At 40.8% G+C, this 13,281-nt stretch overlaps 2 long non-coding RNA genes across 4 annotated transcripts; both read right to left on the bottom strand.

Moving 5' to 3' along the window:
* Positions 1–8,158: 8,158 nt before the first annotated feature.
* On the bottom strand, positions 8,159–9,549 carry LOC135564726 (uncharacterized). The gene is made up of 3 exons (XR_010461244.1): positions 9,396–9,549; positions 9,004–9,115; positions 8,159–8,909 (listed from the first exon to the last, which is right to left on the bottom strand). It is a non-coding gene; the product is annotated as an uncharacterized LOC135564726 (long non-coding RNA).
* Positions 9,550–9,551: 2 nt separating this feature from the next.
* On the bottom strand, positions 9,552–11,240 carry LOC135564725 (uncharacterized). Of its 3 annotated transcripts, none has more exons than XR_010461242.1 (6): positions 11,113–11,240; positions 10,850–11,025; positions 10,698–10,759; positions 10,159–10,615; positions 10,045–10,080; positions 9,552–9,946 (listed from the first exon to the last, which is right to left on the bottom strand). It is a non-coding gene; the product is annotated as an uncharacterized LOC135564725 (long non-coding RNA). The 3 variants fall into 3 exon arrangements; XR_010461243.1 differs by having other exon boundaries at positions 9,552–10,080; positions 10,159–10,332; positions 10,401–10,615; XR_010461241.1 differs by having other exon boundaries at positions 9,552–10,080.
* Positions 11,241–13,281: the final 2,041 nt, after the last annotated feature.

Genomic DNA, 13,281 nt, shown 5'->3' with positions numbered 1-13,281 from the left:
CTTGACCAACAGCAGACTCCGCTACTGTTTATAGCAGTATGTGGACACCCCTTCCAATTAGTGGTCTCGGCTCTTTCAGCCACATCCATCGCTGACAGGTGTATAAAATCAAGCACACCGCCATGCAATCTCCATAGACAAACATTGGCAGTAGAATGGCCTTACTGAAGAGTTCAGTAACTTTCAATGTGGACCGTATTAGGATGCCACCTTTCTAAAAGTAAGTTTGTCAAATTTCTGCTAGAGCTGCCCCGGTCAACTGTAAGTGCTGTTATTGTGAAGTAGAAATGTCTAGGAACAACAACAGCTCAGCCTCGAAGTGGTAAACCACACGGGACTGCCGCGTGCTGAAGTGTACAAATCGGTTGCAGCACTTACTACCGAGTTCCAAACTGCCTCTGGAAGCAACTTCAGCACATTAACTGTTTGTCGGGAGCTTCATGAAATGGGCTTCCATGGCCGAGCAGATGCACACAAGCCTACGATTACCATGGTGTAAAAGCTTGCCGCCATTGGAGTCTGGAGCAGTGGAAACGTGTTCTCTGGAGTGATGAATCACGCTTCACCATCTGGCAGACCGACGGACGAATCTGGGTTTGGCGGATGCCAGTAGAACGCTACCTGCCCGAATGCAGGGTGCCAACTGTACATTTTGGTGGAGGAGGAATAACAGTCTGGGGCTGTTTTTCATGGTTTGGGCTAAGTCCCTTAGTTCCAGTGAAGGGAAATCTTAACGCTACAGCACACAATGACATTCTAGATGATTCTGTGCTTCCAACCTTGTGGCAACCGTTTGGGGAAGGTCTTTCCTGTTTCAGCATGACAATACCTCATTGCACAGATGCAGAAGAGTAGGGAGGTAAGGCAATAAATAGGCCATAGAGGAGAAATAATTACAATTTAGCGTTAACACTGGAGTGATAGATGTGCAGATGATGATGTGCAAGTAGAGATACTGGGGTGCCAAAGAGCAAAGGGATAAGTAACAATATGGGGACGAGGTAGTGGGGTGTGCTGTTTACAGATTGGCTGTGTACGTTCAGGTACAGTGATCGGTAAAGGAAGTGTTGGCTTTGGGGATGACCAGTGAAATATACCTGCTGGAGCGCTTGCTACCGGTGGGTGTTGCATACACACCCACACACAGGTCCAGAGGAAGAGAGACATAGAGAGCCTGAGATTTCATTAAAGGCTAATTACATTTTAAAACCCTTAATTTCCTCAAAAATGTTACTACCAGCATTTAAACATATTACTATTATTAAAATATTAAGCTACACCTCAAATGTTTTCTTACTAAACATTTATATAAATCCTACATATTACAACACAATACTACATTTTAATAGCCTTTAAATGTTTATGTATAATTGTTTTTCATTTTACAAGCGGTCACAAGCTCCCTCCATAAGTTTAAGACAAAACTTGACCAACTGTTTCAAATGGTCAAACTCAGGCCTCCCCATTCTCTACATAAATTCCCAACTGTTTCAATGTTTACACTTAGGCCTCCCCCATTCACTACATAAATACCCAACTGTTTCAAATGGTCAAACTCAGGCCTCCATTCACTACATGAATTCCCAAATGTTTCAAATTTTCAAACACATTCAACAGTTCAACAAGGTCACTATTCATCAATCACCAGGACATTTTTATTACAAACATATGCTTTACTTCAAAGAAACAGTTGCACGATCATGTTACATAAGCACTCACTCTATAGCGTGAGAACATCCGGACAGGATTTCCATAGCGTGAGAACATCCGGACAGGATGTCCATAAAAGGGCATAAACAAGTAACACTAAAAATAGATCATCAATCACTTTTTGACACATGCCGTCTACTATATTCTCTCTGACAAAATGTAACAATTAGGTCTACATATATTTCCTATAGTTGACATATCAATAGATGTCAAATTGTACACACATTTCTATAACATAAACTATACCATCAACTCTCTGGGTCAAAGCAATGGCCAAAAATGTTAGAGCACCATAGATGGATTCTGAATGAGTCGCTTAGTGTTATATGTATCTATATTTTTCACAGACCCATCCATCCCCTCAACTCTCTCTGGGCCAAAGTAATGAGCACAATAGAATGTATGATTGAGTTAATTGCTGAATGATGCAATGTCATGCAATGAAACATGCAATGTCATGCAATAAAATGCAAATGAATTACTTAAAAATCATACAATGTGATTTTCTGGATTTTTTTATTTTATTTCTTTTTTTAGATTCCGTCTCTCACAGTTGAAGTGTTCCTATGATAAAAATTACAGACGTCTACATGCTTTGTAAGTAGGTAAACCTGCAAAATCGGCAGTGTGTCAAATACTTGTTCTCCCCACTGTAAATGGACATTGAAAACGGACATATTATTTTGAATAAAACCATGGCCAGTTTGGGCCACAGTTGTATGCAAGCTTGCTTTGTAAAAACAAACATAACAGGCTAATGTCTGGGCCGCAAATTATTTGCGTTTCTTTCAGTATGGCCCTTGCACTGATTGAGTTTGACACCCCTGGCATACAATATGGACACAAATGTGAAAAATGATCACTATATATAAATATATATTTTAAAGTATAAATTACCAAAGATTACTTGTTTATTACCAACATTACTGAAGATTCAGGTAACTTTAGTAATTTATCGGTTGCTTAGATATTCAGGGTGGTGTTTACAGTATAGCACCAATCATATGTGTGTTAGGAGGCATTACTTAATCTAAACCCAACCTTCACATTTGTCAAGGAAAGTACATCTCAGACTTTCTCTTTTTAGACTGAATATTAAAATACTGACCTTATGTCTAAAGTTATTGTTTTGACACTTTCTAGTAAATTGACTAGAATTTATGTATATGACTACTACCAATGCCACATAGACCGTATTCAATCTTCTTATTTTTGTTGTTGTGACAGCTCATTTTCAATATACCTGCAGAGAAGGGTATGAATGCATCCCTCTTTACAAATCGTCCCTGCTCATCCAGAAAGTGGGCGGGGTTAAAGGTGTGGGGGCTCTCCCATTCACTCTCGTCGTGCAGGACCGACATCAATAGAGGAATCACAGATGTCCCCTGCACTCAGAGACAAACAAAGAACATTGTTAGCCTCTACAGGATCGGTGTTCCCCTGGGACGGTTGAGCTAACGTAGGCTAATGTGAATTCCATGAGGTTGTAACTCCACTGTCCAATTTACACTAGCTATTACAGTGAAAGAATACCATGCTATTGTTTGAGGAGTGTGCACAGTTTTGAACATGAAAAGTTATTAATAAACAAATTAGGCACATTTGGGCAGTCTTGATACAAAATGTTGAACATAAATGCAATGGCTCATTGGATCAGTCCAAAACGTTGCACATACACTGCTGCCATCTAGTAGCCAAAATCTAAATTGCACCTGGGCTGGAAAAATATATTTTGGCCTTTCTATTGCATTTCAAAGATGGTACAAAAAAATGGTTGTTTTATTCTTTGTATTATCTTTTACCAGATGTAATGTGTTATATTCTCTCCACATTAATTTCACATTTCCACAACCTTCAAAGTTTTTCCTTTCAAATGGTATCAAGAATATGCATATCCTTGCTTCAGGTCCAGAGCTACAGGCAGTTAGATTTGGGTATGTCATTTTAGGCGAAAATTTTAAAAAAGGGTCTGATCCTTAAGACATTTTTAAAGCAAAAGTGATTGACAGCTTGTTCCATTATGTCTGCACAACTCTAAGAACCGGGCAGGATATTTGATAGAAGATCTACCAAGGGCTGACGACTTCCTATGACCCTGCTGATCTCCTCTTGTACCTGGTCTGAGACATAAAGGAGGATGAGAGGTAGTGTAACAAAACCAAAGTTAAACTTTAATGACCCAGCCATGCCTACTAGATTTATAAACTGCGCCATTTGCCATATTACGACTAGTAACTCCTGAGTGGTTTACACACTATCGGGCTGACCCAATCTGTTATGTGCAGGCTATATATACAGTATGTCACTTTTTTAAGCCCCAAAATGGGGGAAATACTCCTGAGAAACCCTTGTAGCTCGCAGCCAGAGCATTTAGCTTAACCCCTGTAACATAAATTCTGCTGGATGACAATTTGATGCAAGACTCAGATTCAGCATAAACTTAATATCCTACAGTACCTCCAGGCTCTGCCTCTGTATTAGGAATGAGTCCACAAAGCCTCCACACATCTGAGGGTTCAGGGTCTCCTTCAAGCCCCTTGCTAGCTCTGTGGCATCCACCTTCATATCCTTATGCAAACATCTGCTTGTATACATTTCTTAAGCAGTGCCCTCTGTAATTATTGGGACAATGAAGCATTTTTTCTTCTTATGACTCAATACTCCAGGACTATCCGTTATCATGGTAGCATCCACAATTAACGTAGAAGTGTTTAGAAATATATTCTATTGTTATTTACAATAAAAGTGACTCCAAAATGACATAATACATTATTTACTATTTATTTCTATTGGGCACAACATAATCTGAAGCACAACCAAAACAGACAGCAAATGCATCCAGCAAGTGTTTAGAGTCACAAGCTTGATGTAGTCATTGTGTGCTATGAATATGGGACCAAATATTTGACTTTTTACTACTTTAATACACAGACGTGAATTTGTCATAATACCTTTCTTTGGTCCCCTAAAATGGTTACAAAAAGTGCTGTAATTTCTAAATCGGTTCACCTGATATTAATACAAATACCCTCAAATTAAAGGCTGACAGTCTGCACTTTAACCTCATGGTAAATGTTTGATTTAATATCCAAAGTTCTGGAGTAGAGAGCCAAAATAAGGAAAACATAGTTAAGGAGGGCACTGTATACTATTATTGTGTGTATATAACTATTACTACATGGACATATAGAAGTGTCATGCCTGATAAATCTCTTAACAAGTTTTTGCCAAGTTGTTTTACATTTATTGAAAGCAGTAACTCCCCTTGATGTATTCTGAACATTTCATGACTCTAAGACCAGGAAAATGGTACTTGCAAAAGAAACAGGAAGTTTTACTCTGATTCAGTTGGCTCCATAGACGGCTCACATGCTACAAAGCCTGTTTTAGCATGGGCAGTGCCATTGAGGATTTTCACTATTTTAAAGTAGTCATTTTAATTCAAACGTTTATTGACAGTCAGTAAGAAACTGTAAGGGGTAGCAGGTAGCCTAGTGGGTAGAGCGTTGGGCCAGTAAATGAATGGTTGTTGGAACGAATCCCCAAGCTGACAAGGTAAAAATTTCATTCTGCTCCTGATCAAGGCAGTTAACCCACTGTTCCCCTCTAGGCTGACATTGTAAATAAGAATTTGTTCTTAACTGACTTGCCTAGTAAAATAAAAGGTTCACATTTTTTATTTAAATACTGCCATCTGGAGTGTGTTGTCTGCACAGGCATAAAGCCAAGGTTGGTGATTTACTGCTACCTGCAGTTATGGAATGTTTGCTCAGTAGTATAATTAGTTGGCTGATCCCTCCTGCTGACATGGATAGAATTCTGTGATCCCTCCTAACCAATAGCAAGTTCCACCCACATGACTACTTCAAAAGGGTGAATGTCCTCAATGGCATTGCCCATGCTAAAACAGGCTTTGTGGCAAGCCATTATGGCAAAGAAGAGCCCTCTATCCAACTCTATGGTTGACTCGTGTATTTTCCAAATGGAGCTTGATGTTTTAGTTAGAAGCACCTGTCTAACAAGTGTTTTATTTCCTAGTTATATTGATTGCACCAAGACTGTCATTCTCTATTGAGAAAGTAGAGTAAAAACAGAGTGGACTGAATGAGCAGAATGTACCTGAATTGATGCGCAGCCTGTAAAGTCTCATTGGCCCTAATCGCCATGCCTCTAAATAGGGGTCAGTGTATTCAAACCTGCTGCCATAGACAATGGCCAAGATTATGTTGGAGATTGTGTCATTTAGAGGCTGGGTGGTGTCAAATGCTGTACCTGTGATAAAAAACAAGGAAAATGAAAAAGTAAAATAAGCATGAGGCCTGCTGCCTGGATTCCATAAGCCATGTGATTCAAACTAGAAAAGTGGATTCTTGACCAGGCCCGGTTGAAAAATTTGCCATTTTAGCAATACAGCCCAATGATACCTGGTGATCTCTGTGATAAAGTTCTTATTCAAGATAGATTGGGTGACAACATACTTACTGTTTGCAGGCCTATGAAATCACTTAAGTCTATGGCCAAAAGGGTTCAGTCATAGGAGCAGCACACCACCCTGCATACCGCTGCTGGCTTGCTTCTGAAGCTAAGCAGGATTGGTCCCTGGATGGGAGACCAGATGCTGCTGGAAGTGGAGTTAGAGGGCCAGTAGGGGGCACCCTTTCCTCTGGTCTAACAAAATATCCCAATGTCACAAGCCAGAGGGGACGTTGCCCTGTGTAGGGTGCAGTCTTTCAGATGGGACGTTAAACGTGTGTCCTGACTCTCTGTGGTCACGAAAGATCCCATGGGACCAGTGGAAGCTTTTGACTTGAAGAATTGAGGAGGATGGGAGTGAGAGGGCTACTTACATTGTTGGAATGGGATCACATCAGTGATTGAATGAGGGTATGTGGCATGAGTTGAGGTGTTCAGAGGCTTGACCAGTGCAGGACAGGATTTTACTGGGAACTAAAAACAATAACACAAGACACAACACAGTTAGACAAAAGAGCTAAGAATGGTAGTCCAAGCAAGGAGTAAAAAATGTGTAATAATGTGATTGTGTATGCGATTGACTCTACATACAGTAATGAGAGGAAATTGATCGGGGTACTCACAGTGCTTGGAAGGGAAACATTCAATGCACCAGTGGATGAGAGGGCACAATGAGATGATGTGGCTTCAGTTCATGTCAGGAGAAAGGTAACAATGGTAGTGGAGTGGAGTAGTCATCACCTCATAAATCAGGGAACGAGGGGACTTAGGATGTAAATCCAAATAGCAGGTACGTTCCATTACAGCTGTGCCTTCGTAGGTTTGGACGAGTTTCTCTATGAAGTTAAACTCAGACATCTCAAAATTCATAAAGTCAAACACAGACTGTGCATCTCGCCCACTTGACACATCAAAGTAGCCCAAGAAACGTTCCTGAATAAAACCCTGATCATCCACATACCGGTGACAGACAACTGAAAGCAGACTGGTGGCCAGTGGCGTAGGTTTAGCCGGTGATAAATGATGGTTTCACCAACATTTTTTTTTTTTGCCACTACATAAGTCAGTATGATATTTTAGTGTATTGATGACAGTAAATCTAATTAATTAGCTAAATAAATCATATTATTCAATAGCTTCAATACCATGTTAATTAACCTCTTGAAGCTAGGGGGCACTATTTTTATGTTTGGAAAAATAACGTTCCCAAGGTAAACGGCCTATTTCTCAGGACCAGGGGCCTGTTGCACAAAACTAGGATAAGGGATTAAGCCAGGATATCTTGGTGATCCTGGCTCAATTGATCCGTAATCCGGTTGCACTAAAGATGGATAGGGGGCAGGAGGATATGTTATGGTATAAATTACCATGGAGATTTATTCTGTGGAGCTAGCCTGCTCCAGACCAGGCTAAATTCCAGGATCTATTTAATCTCATCCCTAATGTCAGTCAGCAGTCACCACAAATGGAAACCAATAGTTATTTCACTGCTCACTATACATTGTTATCACATATAACTAGACCCACTGTTATTATTTAAACGTTTGTGATCATTAATTTCAATGATTTTGGATAAAAAATGATTTTTAGATGATGTTGCTATCATTAGATAATTTACAGTTTCCCATAGACTATAAGGCTATATATAAAATGATAGAATATTAGGGCCACAGAGGGGAAAAAAACACAAGTCATAATATTGTAACCAGTTGTTTTAAAGGAGGACAGTTGTTAAAATGACAGATGTGGGGCATTTCGTGAAATTGTACTTCAGTATGGTTTCATAAACAAAGACATGCTGATGTGCCAGAATATTAAGTATCACATTGTCATAAGTATCAAAACAATATGTAGCTTTTCTGCAGAAAGAACCAGCCTCATAAATGTATGACTTTATCCTTTTTCTTCAGTGTGGCCCTAGTACTCTGTCATATAAACAAATACACATTCCATATGAATATAAAAACACAATGTGTAACATTATGTTCCTTTATTGAATAAGGACAAAACAAAGCAGGTAAACCATCAGCTCCTTTCGAAACTGAAGTCACAGTGACTCTACAAGATGGAAAGCACAGAATCCAAGCATATTATACAAAATGATACATACACATTCAAAGGTCTGTATATAACACACCCTGCATGTCTGCACACTAAAATAAATGCAGGACAAATCCATACACATCAACTGAACAGACAAATGAATGGATGCAGTAGCCTCCCTGCAGCCTTGTATTACACACAGTATACCGCACAAACATCATAAGAGGCCAAATTCGTCAAAAAACGAACCCAAAAAAAAACAAATTCCTCTGCCACCGCAGGACATATTTAACCAAAATTGAAAGCACACATACTAACTAAAATAATTCAACACATATTGGTCCCTCAGCAGCCGACCACTGTCGTCATCAGGGAAGATTGCCGGATTGTCCCAGTCCATGGCTGGTGGCACTCTGGGGGCCCTCTCCTTCCTCAGGCAGGCCACATTGTGGAGGACAGCACAAGCCACAGTAATATCACATGCCCTAACAGGGCTGACCCTTAATTTGTGAAGGCAGTGAAAGCGTGCCTTCAGGAGGCCAAAGGTCATTTCAACTCTGGCCCTGGTCCTGGCATGGGCATGGTTGTAGGCCTGCTGTGCTTCCTGGGGGTCTGTGAAAGGTGTCAGGAGAAAAGGCTGGCAGCCATACCCCTGTCTCCCAGCAACACACCAGAGAATTCACCTGTCAACACAAAATCTCATCATTACTACCTCATAAACACAGTGATATTCTTGACACAGCCATGATGGTTATAAATAGGGGTTGTGTGGCTTACCTTGTGATAGGCACTGATAGATTTCAGAGGCCTGAAAGATTCTGGAGTCATGGACTGAGCCAGGCCATTTTGCCACAACATTGCTGATCACACAGTCAGCATTGCAGACCATCTGAAATCATAAGATGAGGAATATTACACCAATCAATGCACATCACTGGCAATGCAGAGTGTTCGTCAATGGACAATATCAAAAAGTTATGTTCACCTGAACATTAATGCTGTGAAAGGATTTCCTATTCACAAAATCGGCCTCATGGGCACCTGAGGGGCTTTTATCCTTATGTGTGTGCAGTCCACTGCACCAATGACATTGGGGAAACCTGTCACACAAAGTAATGAGTATCCTACTATGTGTTAACAGTTGTCCTGTAATTTGTAGATCCTCTTACCTGCAATCCTATAGAACTCATCTTTGATGTCACAGAGTCTTCTGTGGCCAGGGAAGGAGATGAAGACATCTGCTAATGCTTTGATAGCCAGACACACACTCCTTATTGTGCGGCAAATTGTGGCCTTGTTCAGCTGTTCTGCATCCCCACTGAGTACAGGAAGGCTCCACTAGCAAAAAGCGCAAGGCCACACAAACCATTTGCTCCACACTCAGTGCATGGCTCCGTGCAGTGCGGTGCTTAATCCTGGGACCCAGTAGTCTGCATAGATACCTGATGCCATCTGCAGAAAACCTGTATCTTTCATATAGATGGTCATCAGGGAAGGCCAGTGGGTCCAACCGGTCCCTGAAGACCCTTTCTCGCCTGAAGGCGCTCCTCAGCACAAGTGCTTCTTCATCCACCACATCTCGCACGAATGGGCATGCCATTGTCAGAGCAGAAAGGAACACACAATTTTGGGCCTTCATATAGGCTAGTGGCCACACCTGGTGCTGGGGGTGGGCAAAAGAGGGCGATGCCTTATAACGATGACTTGGTTGTACTGATTGCTGGGAAAATAAAAAAAACCTTAGAAAGATGCCACCGTCCTGTGTGCTCACAATAAGAGCTCATATGTCATGGCTCACTTGACTTTACGAGAATATACCTAATTTTTATTTTGAGCTGTGTCATCTTCTTGGAGCTGGGGAGGAAAGAAAAATAATGATTAATACATTTGTGTTACAGTTAGCATACAGTGTACATTGAAGGCATATCTCACCTCCCTCTCAAGTTTTTTTATTTCAAGGTCCAGTTTCCTAATTGTCCTCTTTTTTATTTCGGACTCCAGTGCAAGATTTTCCATCTTTTTCTTCTTGTACTGAATGTCTATGTCTGCCAGTTCTATTTGGCGCCGGAGGTGGTTGCCATACAACTTTCTGATAGCTTGTGAGCTCTGTGAACACAATACAATTAGCGCAGCTGGAATTTGGCAGGATGTGGTGTCCTTTTATTAATACGCACTATGTTGCCAGGCTGGTTTTCCCACTGTATAGCATCTGGGTTCTGTAAAAGAAATTAGATTTTTGATTTTGATGAGGACTCCTCACCATTGTAGAGTAAATAGTACTTTCACAGTCTTAACATGATACCTCATGCCTTCTGGAATCCAGAGAGATGGTCTCCTCCTCATCATCGTCTCCATCATGTGCTGTTGCTGCTGCACTGGGGCCTTCACCCTATCACATTTAATCGGATTCATATTGAAGCTAGTAGACAAGACATGCCAGGCCTACAGTATGCCTTTGATGGAGTACTCACTGGATCAGCATCGTCTGGTGCTTGTGCTGGTGGCTCTAACAGGAACACAGTGCTGCCAGGCACTGCAAGGCAATAGGTAAACCAAAGTCAGACAGTCCAAATTGATTCAATATGAATGTGGTTGTATCCCATGTAGAGATGGAAGGACATACCTTGAATGAAGCGGGTGGCATCTTGGGAGGAACCTATGCTCGTCTCTTTCCCCCAGGGATCCCCTCTAAGACGGGCCTGCCTTTATTTAGCTCCAAGGCCATGTCCTCTGCTGGGGTAAGGTCAGCCTTTGGTGACCCACCACCCGTGCCTTGTCTGTGGGTATTCTTTTTCACTGCTAAAACAGTACAGACAATGTGTGAGCAGGCACCTTCTGGGTACAATATATGCTTGTGCTTTGTTAAATATTAGTCAGGGACCATACCATTCTGCAGAATGTTCTTGTATTTGATTTTGACCTGCTGCCATGTCCGTTTTGGCCCGTTCATGTTTAATCTACACACACACACACACACACACACACACACACACACACACACACACACACATTTAATGGAGTCACACTGCAAAAATTACTTGGTATTTTTGTCTTGTTTTCAGTAAAAATATCAAAAAATGTATCATAGCTTTATACAGTGTGATGGAGTTACTTTACACAATTTCACTCATATCTGCAGTGCATTTCAATTAAAAATTTAACCGTTTCATAATTACAGTACAACTGCATTTTTGGAGATGTGAATTAAATATTTGAATTGTAATTGTGATGTTTCAGCGGAGCGGTGAGTGTGTAATTGTGCACTACTTACGCATTCAGGAGGTCTGCAATACTTTGCCACGCTTTTTCTCTTTGCTTTATCACTGTGGCGGTGTTGCCTTTCTTCTTAATTATATCTTTTACCTCCTCGTATGCCTCCATGAGGATTTGTGCTTCCGACGGGGAAAAGTACGCGGCTCTAGTTGCCATGGTAAATCAGTTAATCTGTGATCTGTGGCGGGGTCTATTTGAGTGAGCCGTGAGCGCGCACCTATCCAGGATTGGTTTCACCTGGCTTAATGAATCCGTGTCTGCTCATCCTGGCTTGGTCTTTGTGCAACCAATTAAGCCTGGACGCACATGTTTTGGCTTCATTGAGCTCAGCTGAGTCATTTATCCCGGATGTCTTAATTCTACTTTTGTGCAACAGGCCCCAGATGCTAGAATTTGCATATAATTGACAGATTAGGATAGAAAACACTCTAAAAAAGTTTCCAAAACTGTCAAAATATTGTCTGTGAGTATAACAGAACTGATATTGCAGGCGAAACCCTGAGGAAAATCAGTTGTGTAACTGTAATTGTGTAACTGGGAGTCTTGTGGGTGAAAACATCCGAAGATCAAAGGTAAACGGTTAATTTGATTGCTTTTCTGATTTTTGTGACCAAGCTTCCTGATGCTAAGTGTACATAATGCTGGGCTATCGATAAACTTACACAAACGCTTGGATTGCTTTTGCTGTAAAGCATAATTTCAAAATCTGAGACGACAGGTGGATTAACAAAAGGCTAAGATGTGTTTTGCAATATTGCACTTGTGATTTAATGAATATTAATATTTTTTTGTAATATTATTTGACTGTTGCGCTATGCTATTCAGCAGTTGCTGACGAAAATGATCCCGTGACAGGGATGGGTAGCATCAAGATTAAGATAATGAAATGCATTCTGGGATTCATTGTGCAGATACTCTCCAAAGTGTTTCTGTCATCGTTTTAAGCAACAGTTGAGCTAGCTAACAAGAGACAGCCACAAAAAATTGAGAGAAAGTCGAGAATAGAAAATCACAGATTTAAAAATCAGCAAAGTATCAACACAAAAGTGGAGCCCAAAAGAGGAAGGCCAAAAATGAGAAATCAAAGAAGGTATCAAAATGAATTAAATTAGCTAGATTTTGGATTGGAGATGCTTAATGTGAGTCTGGAAGGAGAGTTTAAAGTCTAGCCTGACACCTAGGTATTTATAGTTGTCCACATATTCTAAGTCAGAACCATCCAGAGTAGTGATGCTGGTCGGTTGAAGAGCATGCATTTAGTTTTACTAGCATAAGAGCAGTTGGATGCCACGGAAGGAGTGTTGTATGGCATTGAAGCTCATTTGGAGGTTTGTTAAAAGTGTCCAAAGGGGAAAATGTATACAGAATGGTTTCGTCTGTGTAGAGGTGGATCAAAGAATCAACCGCAGCAAATAAATAGTGTAATTGATGTTATAAATTGGGTTGTTCGAGCCCTGAATGCCGATTGGCTGACAGCCGTGGTATATCACACCGTATACCATGGGTATGACAAAACATTTATTTTTACTGCTCTAATTACGTTGGTAACCAGTTTATAATAGCAAGAAGGCACCTTAGGGGTTTGTGGTATATGGCCAATATGTCATGGCTAAGGACTATGTTCATGCACTCCGTGATGCGTCGTGCCTAAGAACAGCCCTTAGCCATGGTATATTGGTCATATACCAAACACCCCCATTCCTTATTACTTAAACATTTACTTTTAAAGTATGGTTACATATAATTTGCTCTGTTAACGCAGTGTCTATTCATTGTGCAAAA

This window comes from Oncorhynchus nerka, linkage group LG26 (genome assembly GCF_034236695.1).
Source record: "Oncorhynchus nerka isolate Pitt River linkage group LG26, Oner_Uvic_2.0, whole genome shotgun sequence".
Taxonomy (NCBI): domain Eukaryota; kingdom Metazoa; phylum Chordata; class Actinopteri; order Salmoniformes; family Salmonidae; genus Oncorhynchus; species Oncorhynchus nerka.
The sequence above is the reverse complement of the archived record's forward strand: the minus strand, read 5'-3'. Positions and strand labels throughout refer to the sequence as shown.